The sequence below is a fragment of the Pogoniulus pusillus genome, chromosome 10 (assembly GCF_015220805.1).
Source record: "Pogoniulus pusillus isolate bPogPus1 chromosome 10, bPogPus1.pri, whole genome shotgun sequence".
Lineage (NCBI taxonomy): Eukaryota > Metazoa > Chordata > Aves > Piciformes > Lybiidae > Pogoniulus > Pogoniulus pusillus.
The window spans coordinates 18,235,295-18,251,908 of record NC_087273.1 but is presented as its reverse complement, the minus strand read 5'-3'; positions in this window follow the sequence as shown (position 1 = coordinate 18,251,908).

The window sequence follows — 16,614 nt, the reverse complement described above, 5'->3', positions numbered from 1 at the left end:
GTTCAAGGCCAGGTTGGATGAGGCTTTGATTGAGCTGTTCTAGTGGGAGGTGTTCCTGCCTATGGTGGGGGGTTGGAACTGTATGATCTTTGAGGTCCCTTTCAAGGTAAACCATTCTATGATTCTACAATTCTGCGGTCTGTGTTATCCTCACCACTTTGGTGACAATCATCTTTAGGCAGGCAGTCATGCATGGCAAACCTAAGCTTAGATGTCCAAGCAAGGCTGGTCAGTACATCCAAAGAGGCTTCTGCTGCAGAACAGAGACTACTAACTTCAGACTGAAAGGATGGTTCAAAATCCCTGTGTTTATCAGTTTGGACATGATTTCACATTCCTAATGCTATACCGATTTCAGGCACAAGCTCACTCAAAGAAAGTCCTTTTGAATGCATTTCTGGGTGATGCTTCCACTTTAAAGAGTGACTTGTTCTCTTCCAGGTCAGTAGGGCCTGCAATACTCACCTCCTTTCCACCTTTCTTCTCTTCCCAGAGGTTGATACAGCTTAATGACTCATGAAAAACAGGGCTGAAGAGCCATCCTACTGGTTTCCTGATGTAATAGACAGAAACTCTACACTTAAGGATGTCATACTCAATTTGAAACTTTTTTAAGTCTGCAGGATGTAAGGAATGAAATCCATTTTTTAGATTTGGCAAAGGGAAGCAGAAATGAATAATGGCAACAAAAAAGTAGAGTATGACAAGGATGACGAAATAGTCTCAAGCCACTATTTATGTGCCATCTGGGAACACTAAGTAAATGAGTAATTGAAGAAGGGAAATATTGGTCTAAGAACAATGCAGAGTTTTGAGATATAAGGAAAATGTGAAGTAATCATCAGTTGTCAATTAAGGATTGTGATTCATTATGACTGCATTTGAGATCTCTTTTGAATTACTTTTGAATTCCTAATTTTGCTGGGCTTTCCTTTTAGACTTAATCTACAAGTCTATTTGCTCTCTAATTCTGAGTGCAGTTGTGACTGACTGCACTTTGACTTGTGTACATAACTTATTTATTGTAGCCCTGATTAAATATTTAATGCCATGGATAGGTTATGGAAATTGTTATGAATTGCTGACAGTGGTTGGTGTTAACAGTCACTTGTCATTTAGGACAGATGTAAATAACCATTAAGCTCTTTTATGAAATTAGGTAGCTGATGCAGTAAGTATTGGATAATTCTGTGTTATGTGTTGGATCTTCACAGGATCACAGGATGGAATAGACCTCTGAGATCTTGGGTACTGACTTGTTGGAAGGCAGTGAAGGGAAAAAAGCTTTGGAGGACCTAGTGGATGGGAGGTTGTACTTGAGTCAGCAGTGTGCTCTCATGGCCAGGAGAGGCAATGCCATTCTGGGTTGTATTAGAGGGGCTGTGATTAGTAGGTTAAGAGAGGTTCTCCTGCCCCTCTACTCTGCCCTGATGAGGCCACATCTGCAGTACTGCATCCAGTTCTGGGCCTCCCAGTTCAAGAGGGACATAGAACTGCTTGAGAGAGTCCAGCACGGAGCTACAAAGATGATGAAGAGAATGGAACATCTCTGTTATGAGGAGAACCTGAGGGAGCTGGGGCTGAGCTGCTTGGAGAAGAGGAGACTGAGAGGTGACCTCATCAGGTTTTATAAATATGAGCTGGGTGAGTGCCAGGAGGATGGAGCCAGGCTCTGCTGGGTGATGCTCGATGACAGGACAAGAGGCAATAGGTGGAAGCTGAGGCAAAGGTGGTTTCATTTAAACATGAGGAGGATTTTTTTCCCTGTGAGGGTGACAGAAGACTGGAACAGGCTGCCCAGGGCAGTTGTGGAATTTCCCTCTCTGGAGATATTCAAAACCTGCCTGGACATGTTCCTCTGTGATTTGGTCTAGGCAACCCTGCTCTGGCAGAAGGGTTGGACTGGATGAGCTTTCAAGGTCCCTTCCAGCCCCTGACATTCTATGATTCTATGATCATCCAGCCCAGCCTATAACATCACCACATTGACCAGACGGTGGCACTGTCACATCCAATCTTTCCCTAAATGCTCCCAGGGGCGGTGACTCCACCAACTCCCTAGGAAGTCCACTCCAGTGTCTAATTCCTCCTTCCATCAGGTAGTGCTTCCTAATATCCAGTGCAACCCCACGCTGGCACAGCTCCAGGCCATGCTCTCTTATCCCATCACAAGTTGCATGGGAGCAGAGTCTAACCCCCACCTAATCACAATTTCCCTTTCAGGTAGCTGCAAGTCTGCCCCAGAGAGAAAATTCACCACAAATTTGGATTTGGAAAGACAGAAAATTAAATTGTATTTTTACAATTAGACTAAATATAAGAATATAGACCAAAAAAAACTCTCCAAATAAACTATTGCAGAATACGGCTACCCTATAGGGGAAGAGATGAAGTAAGCAGTGCAGCAAAGCCAAGCAGAAGCCACGGCAGCAGCATCAGGAGAGATAGCAGCGAGAGCAGCAAGAGCAAGAGAGAGATACAAGCTGTGCTCTCAGAGAGAAAGTTTTCAATGCTCCAATGAAATTATATTAACTTATCTATTGTTGCCATTTTATGGCTTGTCCCTGGCATGTTTACCTTTTCACTCAGAGACTCCAGGACTATTCTGTTGTATAATCAGTGTCTAAGTTTATGTCTCAGATAGAAATCTAGTTCAAATAGTCACTGTCCAGGGGGACCCCAAATTCCTTTCTTATCCCTCCCACTCTGCAGGTTTGAATGGGAGAAGGCACAAAAACTGATTTCCCCCACTCCCACCCTGTGGGCTTGAAGAAGGGCAGCAAAAGGTGCCTTTCTGCACATGGGCTGACCTGTGTGGAAGACCACGCTGGAATTGGGCTGGTGGTTGGCTGGGTTTTCAAACCCAGTACAAATGACAAATGGACACTGTCTAGAAAAAGGATAAACAGAGCAAGGACTCCTGCTTTGAGAATTCCCAACATGAGTGTTCCTGTCTTGAGAGTCCCCTGCCACTGTGAAGGACAGATTCCTGCCATGACTGGACCATCTCCACTTTTGGACAACTCCTACCTTTTGTACGGCTCTTGGCTTTTTCCCATCCCTGGTTTTGGATGATTCTCCCCACTTTGCACCATTCTGTGCAAACCTGCAGGCTTGGCAAGCCCTGGGGTTCTTTGAGAGAGAGCCAACAGCATCTCGACAACCCTCTCTCAGACCCTATCAGTAGCCAGCTTCCTGTATGCTTCCCGGACTGGGAGACCCTAACAGTTTTGGCAGTCCTCTGTGCCTGTGAGGGCAGAATTGTTCCATGTCTGTCCCACTCAGGAAGAAGTGCTCCAGACATTTCTGAGTTTGGTGGCTCTGCAACTCACCTTGGACTTCTGCAGCATAGGTCTCTATTATTGGATATTGCCTGCAGCGTCAGAAGGCTGCCCCTGATGAGGAATCCAGCAAGGGATCATTGCTGAATGATTATCTCACCTCTGTGAGTAAGACATGCTATTCCCTTAATCTTCTGCTTAGCCTGATTGATAGTGGGGTAAAGCTGTGTTTATAGCTTAGTCTTTTCCATTTCCTGACTTCCTAAATATCTAAATGTATCTGTAGTATCCTTTTGGAAGTGTGCTAGTTTGAAGCAGGCTAGAATGTTTTAGTGAGAGAAAGTAGATAATTGGCTATTAAAGGAAAACATGGTTGTGTCTCTTCTCTCACAGTCCCGCTGAGAGTTCTGGGAACAAGAAGTAAACATTAGATAACATTCTACATTTTGTCTCTCTCTGCTTTTGGCTTTAGACTGAGCAACATCTCATTAACCTCGCTGCCACTAACCTTCCTTCTAACCTCTTGGCTGCACCTTTATTCCTTTCTCAGGATTTGGGGTAAGGTTGAGAGGGGCAGGGGAGGTGTTGGGGTGGTTTGAGAGTCCCTCCTGGGGACTCAGGTTTCTGGGAGGGGAGTTGTGCTTCTGTATTACTTATCCTTTGTATATTTTTTTATATAACTCTATATATTGTAAATAGCTGCTTGTATATTGTGCTGCTGTAAAATAAATAGCTTCATTTATATTCCCGGAGTCCTTCTGAGTTAGCTGGGGCAATTTCAAAAGTGTGGGGGGCAGGTAACAGCCCAAACCATCACAGGAAGAAATTCTTGATTGAACTGAATCTTTTAATAAACTAAACTAATTTTTGTATATAGTTTGGGGGTGGAGTTCCAGGAAAATAAAACAATTCTATTTTTTTATAATTCTTGACTCGTCCACATTAATTCCCTGCCTCCATGACAGTCACACTCTGACATAAGTTGCTGCCCTTCTTCCTGTTCCCCAGCGTTGTAATTTTAGGATCTATCTAGATGAAAAGATGTGGACAAGTTTAGTTACTGTTTGAGAGGAATTAATAAATTATTTTAGATGAATAAGAAGAAATAACAAGCATAGTAATTATTAAGCAATAGTAATATAATAATTGAGCAAGTTTTGCATGGGGTAGTAATGATCCATTATGGCCAAGAGAGCCAATTGCATCCTGATATGTATCAAGAAAAGTGTGGCCAGCAGGTCTAGGGAGGTTCTTCTCGTCCTCTACTCTGCCCTGGTGAGACCACACCTGGAATATTGGGTCCAGTTTTGGGCTCCCTATTTCAGGAGAGACAGGGACCTGCTAGAGACAGTCCATCAGAGAGCCAGGAGGGTGACTGGGGGACTTGAGCATCTCCACTACCAAGAGAGACTGAGAAACCTGGGGATGTTTAGTCTGGAGAAAAGACTGAGAGAAGATCTCATCAAAGTCTATAAATATCTGAGTGGATGGGTGTCAGGTGGATGGGGCCAATCTCTCTTTGCTGGTCAGCAGCAATAAGACAAGGAGAAACAGCTACAAACTGGAACATAGAAGGTTTCTCCTCAACATGAAGAGAAACATTTTTAAAGTGAAGGTGGCAGATCCCTGGAACAATCTGCCCAGAGAGGTTATGTAGTCTCCTTCTTTGGAGACTTTCAAAACCCACCTGGATGCATTCCTGTGTGACCTGCCCTGGATCCTATCTTGGCAGGGGGGTTAGTCTGGATGATCTCTGTAGGTCACTTCCAACATCTAAGGTTCTGTGATTCTATAATCAAATAATAGAAATAAGTGAATTACATTATGTCTCTATTTTATTAGCCCTATTTTCACTGACAAAACTGTTGAAGAACTGGTTCTGTAAAATGCTATACACAGTTAAAAAATTAGGCATGGTGTTGTTACTTACCATGTGTCTGAAAGGAATAATATCTCACAGACACAGAGTGAACCAGATGGTTTGACAAAGGAAATTGGGAGTCATTAAATTGCAGAGAAGGGAGAAGAAGTTTTGGAGGAAAATAAAGAGCTAAAAGGCACATATGCCACAGAGAGAGAAGAAGGAAAGAAAAAAAAAGAACTGGGGAAAATACTTTTGCTTTCTCTCTCTGAACTACTAAAGGCAGAAAGAGTGAAAAATGTTTTGAGTTTTCTTTTTATGTTGTTTTGGGGATTTTTTTTTTTTTGCTATGTTTTCTGAAGGACAATTTTGTTAAGAGTTTTGTGGAAGTCAGTATCAGGTCATATAAAAGTATCTTAAAAACTCTTCCTGTGAAGCGTTTTCTTGTTTCATTATTTCATTCCTAAAGAAGGAGTTGTTTGTTTTCCTCTCCTTCGAAGAAGAAAAAGACTAATAACTACTAGATTTAAGAAACAAAAGGAAAGTCTTTGAACTAAATTTAATTATAGTATTTCAGACTATTATTATTAAGTTGCAGTCTTCTCTACCATCAAAGAAATGAGTCAGTATAAATCCAGTAAAACACTTATTAGTTTTGAAGATCAGTTGTAAAGCTGACACAAATCAGTCTAGGTTACCAGCTGCTGTAATGTTGTGTTGATACCTGCTTGTCCTGCTCTCATCCCAGCTGGTAGACTCTAGAAGCTGTTCTCTAAGCTGGCACAGACAGCATGTGTTCATTCATCACATTGAATTTACTTGCATAGTGTGTTTTTGGCACTGGAGGACACATTTTCACTGTCAGTTTTACTGCATCCTGACAGAGTCTGGATTTGCCAAATCTCCTCTCCATCCACCCCATAAAGCTCTGCCTTCCAATCTGGTTTCCCAGCTTCAGGCATACGTTAAGAGTGCAAGTTCACTTTCATAATATGGTAAGAAAGAATGGCAGGAGAACTGCAATTGCATTGCTCTCTGTGGGACCCAACCCACTGCTGTTCTGTATATGCTTATCCTGTACATGCTTATCCTGTACATGTTTATCCTCAGTTGCCCCATTGGATGCCAGACACAAATAAAAGGAACTGGGAAATCAACCTGAAGCAAACAGTCACCAAGCTGATCCAGTGTCCTTCACTGTCATGAACACCTACATAGTGTGGATAAATCTTGACTCAGATAATTCTTTAAACACTGATCACATTACAAATTGCAGTCTTTTTTACTTTGTATGCCACCTTTTCCAGTCTAGCAAGGAATTTGCTCCTAAGTCTTTCCATGATTCATAATTATTTAAAAGGGGATGAATATCTACAATATTTAGAGATGTTTGCATTAACCAAACCAAGCAAAAAAACCCAAAACTTTTTCCTCTGTGTTTTGAGAAGTTTCCAATCATTTAATGTGCTATCTACACCTCTCAATGATAACAATGATGTTAGTGCTCATCTGCAGGGCTCTCTATGGCATAAAAGACTTTATTATCACAATTCTGAAATGATTACCTGACACTCAGAAGATTCACACTCTTGCACATGCAATCAGTCCCATCCTGAATGCAATCTCTTCTCATTTTTCCTCTGACGAAATGTTTTGCACAGTCCAAAAATACTGAATAGCAGAAAAAATAACCACAATAAAACATTCTTGAGATCAACCTGGTTGACTCTATAATTCTATGATTCACACAAGTAGAACAGCATTCAAAGAAAGAGAACCACTGAATTTACTTTACCCTGCTCTCCTGAGACCCCACCTGGAGTACTGTGTGCAGTTCTGGAGTCCCCAAAGGAAGGACATGGAACTGTTTGAGGCAGTCTGGAAGAGGTCACGAAGGGTTGCAGCAGCTCTGCTATGAGGACAGGCTATGAAAGTCAGGGGTCTGGAGCCTGGAGACGAGAAGACTTCAAAGAGACGTTGGAGTGGCTTTACATGATCTGAAAGGGGCTACAGCAAGGTTGGGAAGGGTCTATTGACAAAGTCTTGTATTGACAGGATAAGGAGTAATGGGTTTAAACTGTCAGAGGGGAGATTTAAAGTGGATGTTAGGAAGAAGTTCTTTCCAGTGAGGGAATTGAGACACTGATACAGGTTGCCCAGGGAGGTTGTGGCTTCTCCCTCCCTGGAGGTGTTCAAGGCCAGGTTGGATGAGGCCTTGAGCCACCTGTTCTAGTGGGAGGTGTTCCTGCCTATGGCGGGGGGTTGGAACTGCATGATCTTTGAGGTCCCTTCCAACCTAAATCATTCCAATCTAAACCATTCTAGGATTCTAGATAATATTAATGTAAGTGGGAACTGTAGTTTGTTTTATAAGAAGAGAATGAAGCTAACCTGAATAAATCACCCCGTGGAAATTATTCACTCGTGTGTAGTAGAAACAGTAGATTTTACAAGTCTGTACCTTGTGCTTCTTCACAGAGAGTCCTTGCATATGTAAATTTTTTTCTGCCAAATTCTTTCTGCAAAAATGACAGCCTAAAGGACCTGTGTAAAGTCCAGTATCTTTCAGATAATGCAACTGCAATCATCCTTTCCATCATTTTAAATGTGGGAAGAATCAAAGGCATAGTCATCACTGTGCCTTGCTGTGCCAGGAACTATGAAGTATCTGCAAGGCTTACTCTTCAATTATGAAGTGATGTGCTATAACCTACATCAACTGGCATTAGCTAACACAGAGAGCTGGAAGTTACTCCAATAGTTGGCCTGTGTTCTAATAGCAAGTGCTTGTGCACCATCCAGAAGTTTATTATGGTAATATCAGGTAAGTAACTTTGTCTAATCAGAAGGAGCAAGGGAAGCTAGAGAGTGGAAACTACCAGTACATTTTCTTCTAATATTTTAACTAGCAGCTGTATTCAGTCAAGTGGAATACATTAAGATTATCTTGAAGAAGCAGACAATAGCTTTCCTTGGATTGCTTGCCTCTGCCTAGGAGCGGTGTGAAAGTTATAAAAGTAATTTGTATCAACTCATTACTATGTCACCTCATTTCAAGCCCATGTTAGCTAAGTAGCAATAAGCTCTAGGTTAAAGGATTCCACATTATAGCCATTAGTGCAAACTGTAACAGCACCCAGCTGTTGAAGACTACCCTAGACAGTAATTGAGATTTAGGAGGGGCAGCTTTCTACTAATGTAGGAGAGATTCCGTAGACAATTTCATCATTTATTCTAGAATGGAGGTAAAAAGCTAATTTTATGAAAAGCACCCGTGAATTATTTCCTTCCTATAGGTAGCATAATGCTCCCAGTAGAATACTCTTCTTGCCCTTTAATTCAAGGTAATGATGTTGCTGCATCTTCTGTTGGCACTTAAAATGCAGTTTAATGCCACGTTGTCAGTCAAAACTTCAGTGTGATTTCAAAAGGCATTAAATTATCTGAAAAAGTGAGCTAAGAAATTAACAGCTTTGATGTATTAGAACTTTTTCTGGCCTCTTTTAAGGGACTTTTCTCCCCTCCTCAGGTTTGTGGAATGAAGTCTTTCTTACCTTGTGAGAAAAATTGTCTGGATGAACGCCTACTCCAAGTTTCACAGGAGATATGTGTGTGAAAGCATTTTGGTTTACTTCTCTAATACTCACATGAAATAGTTCTCATAGGTTTCTCTGACATCTACTTTTACTTTTTTGTAATCAGTGATGCTGACAAAGTGGCGTACCTGTATCGCGGAGGGGTATTCTGCCACCTACGCCGATTTTGGCAGAGGGGAGAAATTAATTGGGGAGAGATCATGTTATATAAAAATATATATTTATTAAACTCAATGTTCTGGACTCTCGCCACTCCCAACCACTGTGTATTAATATTAAAATGGATTCTTACAGAGTTATAAAAAATTCTAGGATAAAATATCTACAGTAACTTATTAATAACTAGCAAACATTCAAACTATAAACAGAGAGAGGAGTTTTCCCCACGGCTTTAATGCCATTTGGGGTCTATACACTATTTGTCCAGCAGAGTGGGCTGGAAACTGATTCTGCTCTATGGCAGAGGTAACAGATATTCACAGAGGTATTAAAGCATTTACTCACAATTCTTATTAATCAATAATCACCCTCTGGAGCTATGTCACAGCCTATGCCTAATGTCTGAACTTCAGGGGAACTCCGCCTGTGGACTTTGAGGCTGGAATCTTCCCGGCTTGAGGAGAAGGGATGAACCTTCCCAGTTTCTGGGGAAAGGCAGTCTCTGACCTGGCTCTCCTAGCGAAAGATGCAATCTCTGCCTTGGCACTGCTGGCTTCTTCTGGATGCTCTGTCCAGGGATTCTTAGCAGGCAGGATCTCAGGTGCAGGAGTAGGATATCGTACTGTCTCAGCATGATGTAGCACTGACTAGCAGGCTGATAACATGCAGACAAGTGGAGTCTGCTCCTGGTTATCTCAGCGGCAGTGGCTCTTACCAGGCAGTAATAAGGCAGCCAGCAGGCAAGATGTGTGTGGCTGCTTAGGAGATTGTGCTCCATAGGTAAAGCAGGCAATACAGGATCTGGTCCTGATAACACAGTGGTGTGCAAGTGTGCACAGCTGGCTAGGAGACTATAGGCTCCATATATATATATATATAGAGAGAGAGAGAGAGAGAGAGGCAGGCTTAAGTGAGCTCTGCAAATAAGGTATGCAGACAGGGGAGTCCATGCTGCAAGTGGGTCAGAGCATGAATGTCTGAGAGTCCAAGCATGGGGGTCTCAGCACGTTGTTTACCTGTGTACCCCTATTTATTGAATGTGGGCCAAGATTAATGGCCCCTTGGCCATTAGAATGACCAATCAGGTTGGCAGTCAGCCAAACCTTACCATAATAGGCAAATGCCACTTGCCTGGACTTCCCCAAATATGGGAATCACATGGGCCTGCACCAGGCAGACACCAGCTGGGTGTGTGGGGGCTTACACAACATGTTTACAACCAGGGGTCCTGACAGACCAGACTTTATGGCACCACATCTGTTGTGCCTCCTTTTACCCATTTAATGTGTCTACCTCTGGTTTAGGCAGAAAAACATGTCCAGGAAGGGCAAGGCATAAATAAGCCTCTTTTTGGGCCTACAGGCCCTCCACGACAACCTGTTAATTTATTTACATCCTTCTGCAATAAGGTATCTGGCATAAAACCAAGACAAACCAAACCAACCCAAAACTAATCTAATGTACTTTCAGGAGTTTGTTTTTCTCCAGTAGTCCCAGTCGTGCTCTGAGGAGAAGGCAGAGTAATATTCACTGAAGGTTGCCCAGGTCAGCAGGCTGAGTGCACAAAGGATGAAGACAAATTATAACTTTCACTGTCCCTTTCTGGTGAGCTTATTTTCTAAACCATATTTAGATGTGTCAATAGGAACAAAGAACTCCCCAGTAGTACAGCAAAGTACAGTCTTTCAGGTGCAGTAGGAGTGGTGGAGTTGCTTGGATGGCTTCTATTTGTTTATGTGTTTGCTCCAGCTACAGAATATTTGCTTGTGACATATTACAGCGTTGGAACTTGCTGTGTTTATCAGGGATGCACAGCCTAGTCAAATGAGTTTTCAGTTTGAAGAACGCTGGTGTGCAAATTCAGAGGATCACACACACTTATCAAGGCTGCTCTTTTGCTCATGGAGAATGTTAACAACAGTGGTTCAGAGTTTACTGATAAACTCACTCAACATGCTAAGTTGAAGGACAACATTGTGCACTTCAGACAGCAGACATTAGGAGAAGGCTATTTTTGTATACTACAGGAGCATCTAAGCAGTCTTAAAACATTGCCAAAAATGCACAAAAGCAACTCGCTCCTGAATCCTATGTAACTTAATCATGACAGTTAATTTTAAAAATGCTTCAGTAACAAATATATACACAGAGCCTCCAGAAGAATGCAAGGTGGGAGGAGGACACAGTCCAGTTACAGCAATGTGCACTTGTTGCCAGGAAGGCCAATGCCATTCTAGGGTGTATTAGAAGGGCTGTGGTTGATTAAATTGAGAGAAGTTCTCCTGCTCCTCTACTCTGCCCTGCTGAGGCCACATCTGGTGTATTATGTCCAGCTCTGGGGCCCCCAGTTCAAGAGGGTCATATAACTTCTTGCGAGAGTCCAGGGCAGAGCCACAAAGATGATGAAGAGAATGGAACATTTTTGTTACATTGTGTTACAAGGAGAGCCTGTGGGAGCTGGGGCTGAGCTGCTTGGAGAAGTGGAGACTGAGAGGTGACCTCAGTAATGTTTATAAATATGCACAGAGTGAGTGGCAGAAGGATGGAGCCAAACTCTGCTGGGTGACGCCCAATGACAGGACAAGGGGTAATGGGTGGAAGCTGAGGCAAAAGTAGTTTCATTTAAACATGAGGAGGATTTTTTTCCCTGTGAGGGTGACAGAAGACTGGAACAGGCTGCCCAGGGCAGTTGTGGAATTTCCCTCTCTGGAGATATTCAAAACCTGCCTGGATGCATTCCTGTGTGATCTGGTCTAGGCAACCCTGCTCTGGCAGAAGGGTTGGACTGGATGAGCTTTCAAGGCTCCTTCCAGCCCCTGACATTCTATGATTCTGTGATCTGTCTGATTTAGTGTGCTCTGGGAAGAGGAACATCTGTCTACATGTGCAGTGCTGAACACAGGCTGCACAAGGATTGCCCTACCTTCCGCTCTGCTCAGATGTGCTCAGCTATGGCTATAATGACAAGACTACATGACAGCAAATCATTTTCTGCCATGAAACAGAGCTGTCTAGCTGAAGGCAGAAACGCAGAACCCGTGGGACAGATGTATTTGCTGCCATTGTTCACTTCTTTCTGGTTTCCATTTCTCATAGTTTCTTTCCTCAGAAGCACATTCTTGGAACGTTCATACTTCAGTGGAAATGTACTTTAACAGCTTCAACACTTTCTAAACCACTTGCAGTGAAGGAGTTACTATGAAAGGAACAATATTTAAACAATGACAGAAGACACAGATAGGAGCCATTCAGCTTTAGTATCTAAGAAATTAATTTGTCCCTATGAATAATTCGTTCTGCTATGAGGCACTGTAACATTTCTCTTAGCAATCTTAATTAAAGTGTAAATTTTACAATACAAAAAGATAGTAAGAAGTGTACCTGGGTAGAAGTGCTAGGAGACAGGAAATTAATGGCTTATTTTAATACACATAGGCCTATATATCCACAGAGTTTCATCTCTGAAAAAAGGAATGAAAGCTGACAGTATCACAATATCAAGAGAAAAGAGAAATGTGTATTGTTTTCACGGTAACTCTCAAAAGCATGTTTATCATGGTGGGGTTTTCAGACTTTTCTATTCTTATCCCCTCCAGGCAAAAAAATGCTGGTTAAAGAACAGATGGAGTCATGTTCCTCCTCTCCTACTCCATTACATCAGACAGTGTAGCTGGCTACACACACAGAGCAGTGAAGGGAGATCCAGGAAAACTTGTACCTCGTATGAGCAGAAGCTTCAATAAGTAAACAGGTGTCAACTCAGTGAAGTCAACAGATACCAGCAAAGTGCTCTTTCACATAATTTCTCTTTAATCAACTATGTCCTAATTAAAACAAAACAAAACAAAAAACTTCACTAGTAGATAGGATATAGATAGAGATATATTGATGCAAACTGTTTTAAGAACAAATGAAAAATGTGTGGCTTCTGTGAAAAATGTAATGAAAAAATAGTATTGGAGAGTTACTTGATACACATTGCTCATGTCTGTGTGGCACTGCTCACTGTGTCCTCAAAAAGAGTAAGGGCAAAATAATGAAATGAAAAGAAAGAAAACAATGCATTGGATAGGTATTTATGAATTCTTCTTAGATATGTAGATCTGTCCGGTGATATGTAAGCTTCTCTATTATGAAAACAATTAACAGATAATCAGTGGCAAAAAATAATGATAGCAGTGAAAGGTTCCAGCTCCTATCAACCCAAAATACTGATCTCCTCAACTAACCACTTAAATTAATTTTACCAGAAAGCATGTATCATAAAAAACCATGAGTGCACTTCCATTAGTTATTGCAGTGAAGGGGTTAAGAAGATGATGGTAATTAGCCACATTGTTTATAAATTTGCTGAGCAAATTGTATCTGAGTGAATTAGCATGATTGCTCATTTCTGTGTAAATCACGTTTACAACTTTCTAAGCGTGACCCTTAGTGGCATAATCAAAAATACGGTTTGCAAGCAATTCATGCACCTTAAAGAACAAACACTTCAAGTTTTGCCTCATCAGCAATCTCTGTGTTTATAACCATCTTAAACTAAAATCACTAAGCAAAGCTAATGGTTGATACAAGTCTTGGAGTGCATGACTAAATGCTTCAATATTTTGATTTTAGAAAGATTACCTGATATAAATAATGCATCAGGAATGGCTTAATATTTTGTAAAAAAGACATCTTTCCCATCACTTCTTCTTTGAGATGCAGAACAGAAGTGTTATGCTTATGACAGTGTGGCTGAAGAGCTGCCTGGCAGAAAGGGATGTGACGGTTGTAATAGACAGGCAGCTGAACAGGAGTCAGCAGTGTGCCCAGGTGGCCAAGAAGCCCAATGGCATCCTGCCTTGAATTAAAAAAAGTTGTGGCCACAGGAGCAGGGAGGTGATTGTCCCCTTGAATTGGGCTTTGGTGAGACCACATCTCAAATGTTGTGTTCAGTTTTGGACACTGCAACACAACAGAAATTTGGAAGTGCTGGAGTGGGTCCAGAGAAAGAGAATGAAGCTGGGGAATGGTCTGGAGGATAAACCTTATGAGGAGAAACTGAGGGAGCTGGGGATGGTTACTGTGAAATAGAGGAGGCTGAGGGGAGACCTCATTGCTGTCTACAACTACCTGGAGGTACATTGTGGAGAGGCTGCTGCTGCTGCTCTCTTCTCACAGGTAGTTGGAGAGAGAACAAGGGGGGATGGCCTCATGCTGAGACTGGGGAGGTTTAGATTGGACATTAGGAAAAAAGTTTTTTACAGAGAGAGTGGTCAGGGACTGGAATGAGCTGCCCAGGGAGGTGGTGGAGTCACCCACTCTGGATGTGTTTAAGGGTCATTTGGATGAGGTGCTTAGGTTTGAAGTGAATCTTGTAGGTTATAGTTTGGACTTGGTGATCCTGAGGGTCTCTTCCAACCTAGATGTTTCTGTGACTCTATAATTCTGTGATTCTGCAATTCTGTGATTCTGTGCTTGAGGACAGAGATGGAGAGAAAGCTCAATATATTTAAATAGCTCAGAGTAACTCAGAGTAAAAGCGGCTTACCACTCAAATATTCTGGCAAGACCAATGTCTTAACAGTAAATGAACCTAGAAAAGAACCTCATTTATTTATAGACTTCTCAATATAAAGTAAAGAACAAGTGAAGAATACTGACTCCAGGAGTTTTGGCAGGCAGCGTCTCTAAGTCCATAAACGTTTGGTATGAGGAAATGCAGTGTAACTATATAACCTAAGACTTACTTCTTGACTTAATAGTTGCAACCAAATGTGCTTCCTATCCAAGAACTGGCATTTTCACCTAATAGAAAAGTTGTTTAAGTTCTAATACAGACCCTTAGTTCAGAGAAATGTGTCTGAACAAGATTGGACTATTGAACAAGAATTTATTTTGTCATCTAACATTCAAAAATTCCTAGTTCACAAATTTCAACATGTAAAATAATCAAAGAAATTACGTACTGAAGTAGGGAAAGCTTAGAAAGTGTCTTATGGCAAAAAAGGATCTTTATTTCTCCCTGTGAATTTAATCTTGCCAGTTTTTGAGTAACCTCTGAGCAGCCCTGGACACCTTCAGCAGTCATTGACTTCCTTGACTCCTGAGATTACAGTATAATGGAGTATTAAGACACAAGTCAGTAATCTTTAGGAAAAAAAAAAGAAATAAAAGTCTGCAAAAGTTAAAGTGAAATAGAAGAAGAAAAAAAATCAATATTCTGCCAAAATTGAGTAAGAGATGGTCAATGAAACTCTTTCAGATCTGTTCTCCAGCTAGCTGGCTTCCCAACTTTAAAGTAGCATTGCTCATTTTTATCAGTGGGAAAATGATTGTTTTGTGTCTTTTCTGAAATTATATTATGGACAACTATGGTAGGAAGATAGAACAAAGTGGATGGAAAAAAACAGAAGTATCAGGAATGTCAGTCATGAATGTCAGTATTTTCTCTAATCACCTATACATTTCTTCATCCTGAAAGTTAGCAACTAAAGGCTTATGAACTAAGCTTCTTTCAGACAGAAATAAAAGTGTAATATACTTATATCCAGAAACATGATATTAAATATCTATATATACTAAAGTGAAAACAAAACTAATAATAAAAAGAAATAAAAAATGCAGAGAAAAGAGGGGTATTTTGGTACTTCAACATCCAAAATACTCCATGCAATTTATGGCCAATCTGATATGAAGGAATAAATCACTTACATTATACAAATTGACTGCTTTACAATCATGTTCCTTGCTTTAAATCTGTGGTTTCATGTGATATGCTTAGTACTTGGAAAGTGATCATTTTATTGATCATTTTACTCTGCTCTCCTGAGAGCCCACCTGGAGTACTGTGTGCAGTTCTGGAGTCCTCAACACAAGAAGGTCATGGAACTATTGGAGTAAGTCCAGAGGAGGCCACAAAGATGCTCAGAGGGCTGAAGTAGCTCTGCTATGAGGACAGGCTATGAGAGTTGAGACTCTGCAGCCCAGAGAAGAGAAGGCTTTAAGGAGACCTTGGAGTGGCCTTCAAGTATCCGAAGGGTACTACAGAAGGGCTGGTGAGGGACTATTGCCAAGGTCTTGTAATGACAGGGTGAGGAGTAAAGAGTTTAAAGTGGCAGAGGGGAGATTGAAAGTGGATGTTAGGAAGAAGTTCTTTCCAGTGAGGATGTTGAGACACTGGCACAGGTTGCCCTGGGAGGTTGTGGCTGCTCCCTCCCTGGAAGTGTTCAAGGCCAAGTTGGATGAGGCCTTGAGTGACCTTTTCTAGTGGGAGGTGTCCCTGCTTATGGCAGAGGGTTAGAACTAGATGACCTTCGAAGTCTTTTCCAAGTAATCTGTTCTATAATTCTGTGTATATTGGGAGAGCTGTTTGATGGTCTCTGTTTTAATATGTGTTTCTCAACTAATGTTCTCAAAATTGTTTGCTTCTGAACTGAGGGTTTCACAGAGCTGTCAAGCATATTGTTGTTTATCTTAGGTATAGATAAATCACAGCTGACCAGTGTTTATAAGCTTAAAACTCCTTTTCCACAAAAAGAATTTTGCTTTGGATTTATCTATTTTGAATTTCTTCTGTCATGTTATTACCCTATTGCTCAGTAATGGGACTATTCACAACAAAACAACATCTTGTGTTCACAATCTTAAGCATAATCTGCAGAACCTCATCTGTAGCTTTGCTGGCAGCTCCCTCTCCACATGTATAGCTCAGCTCTCAGACATTATTGCTGTG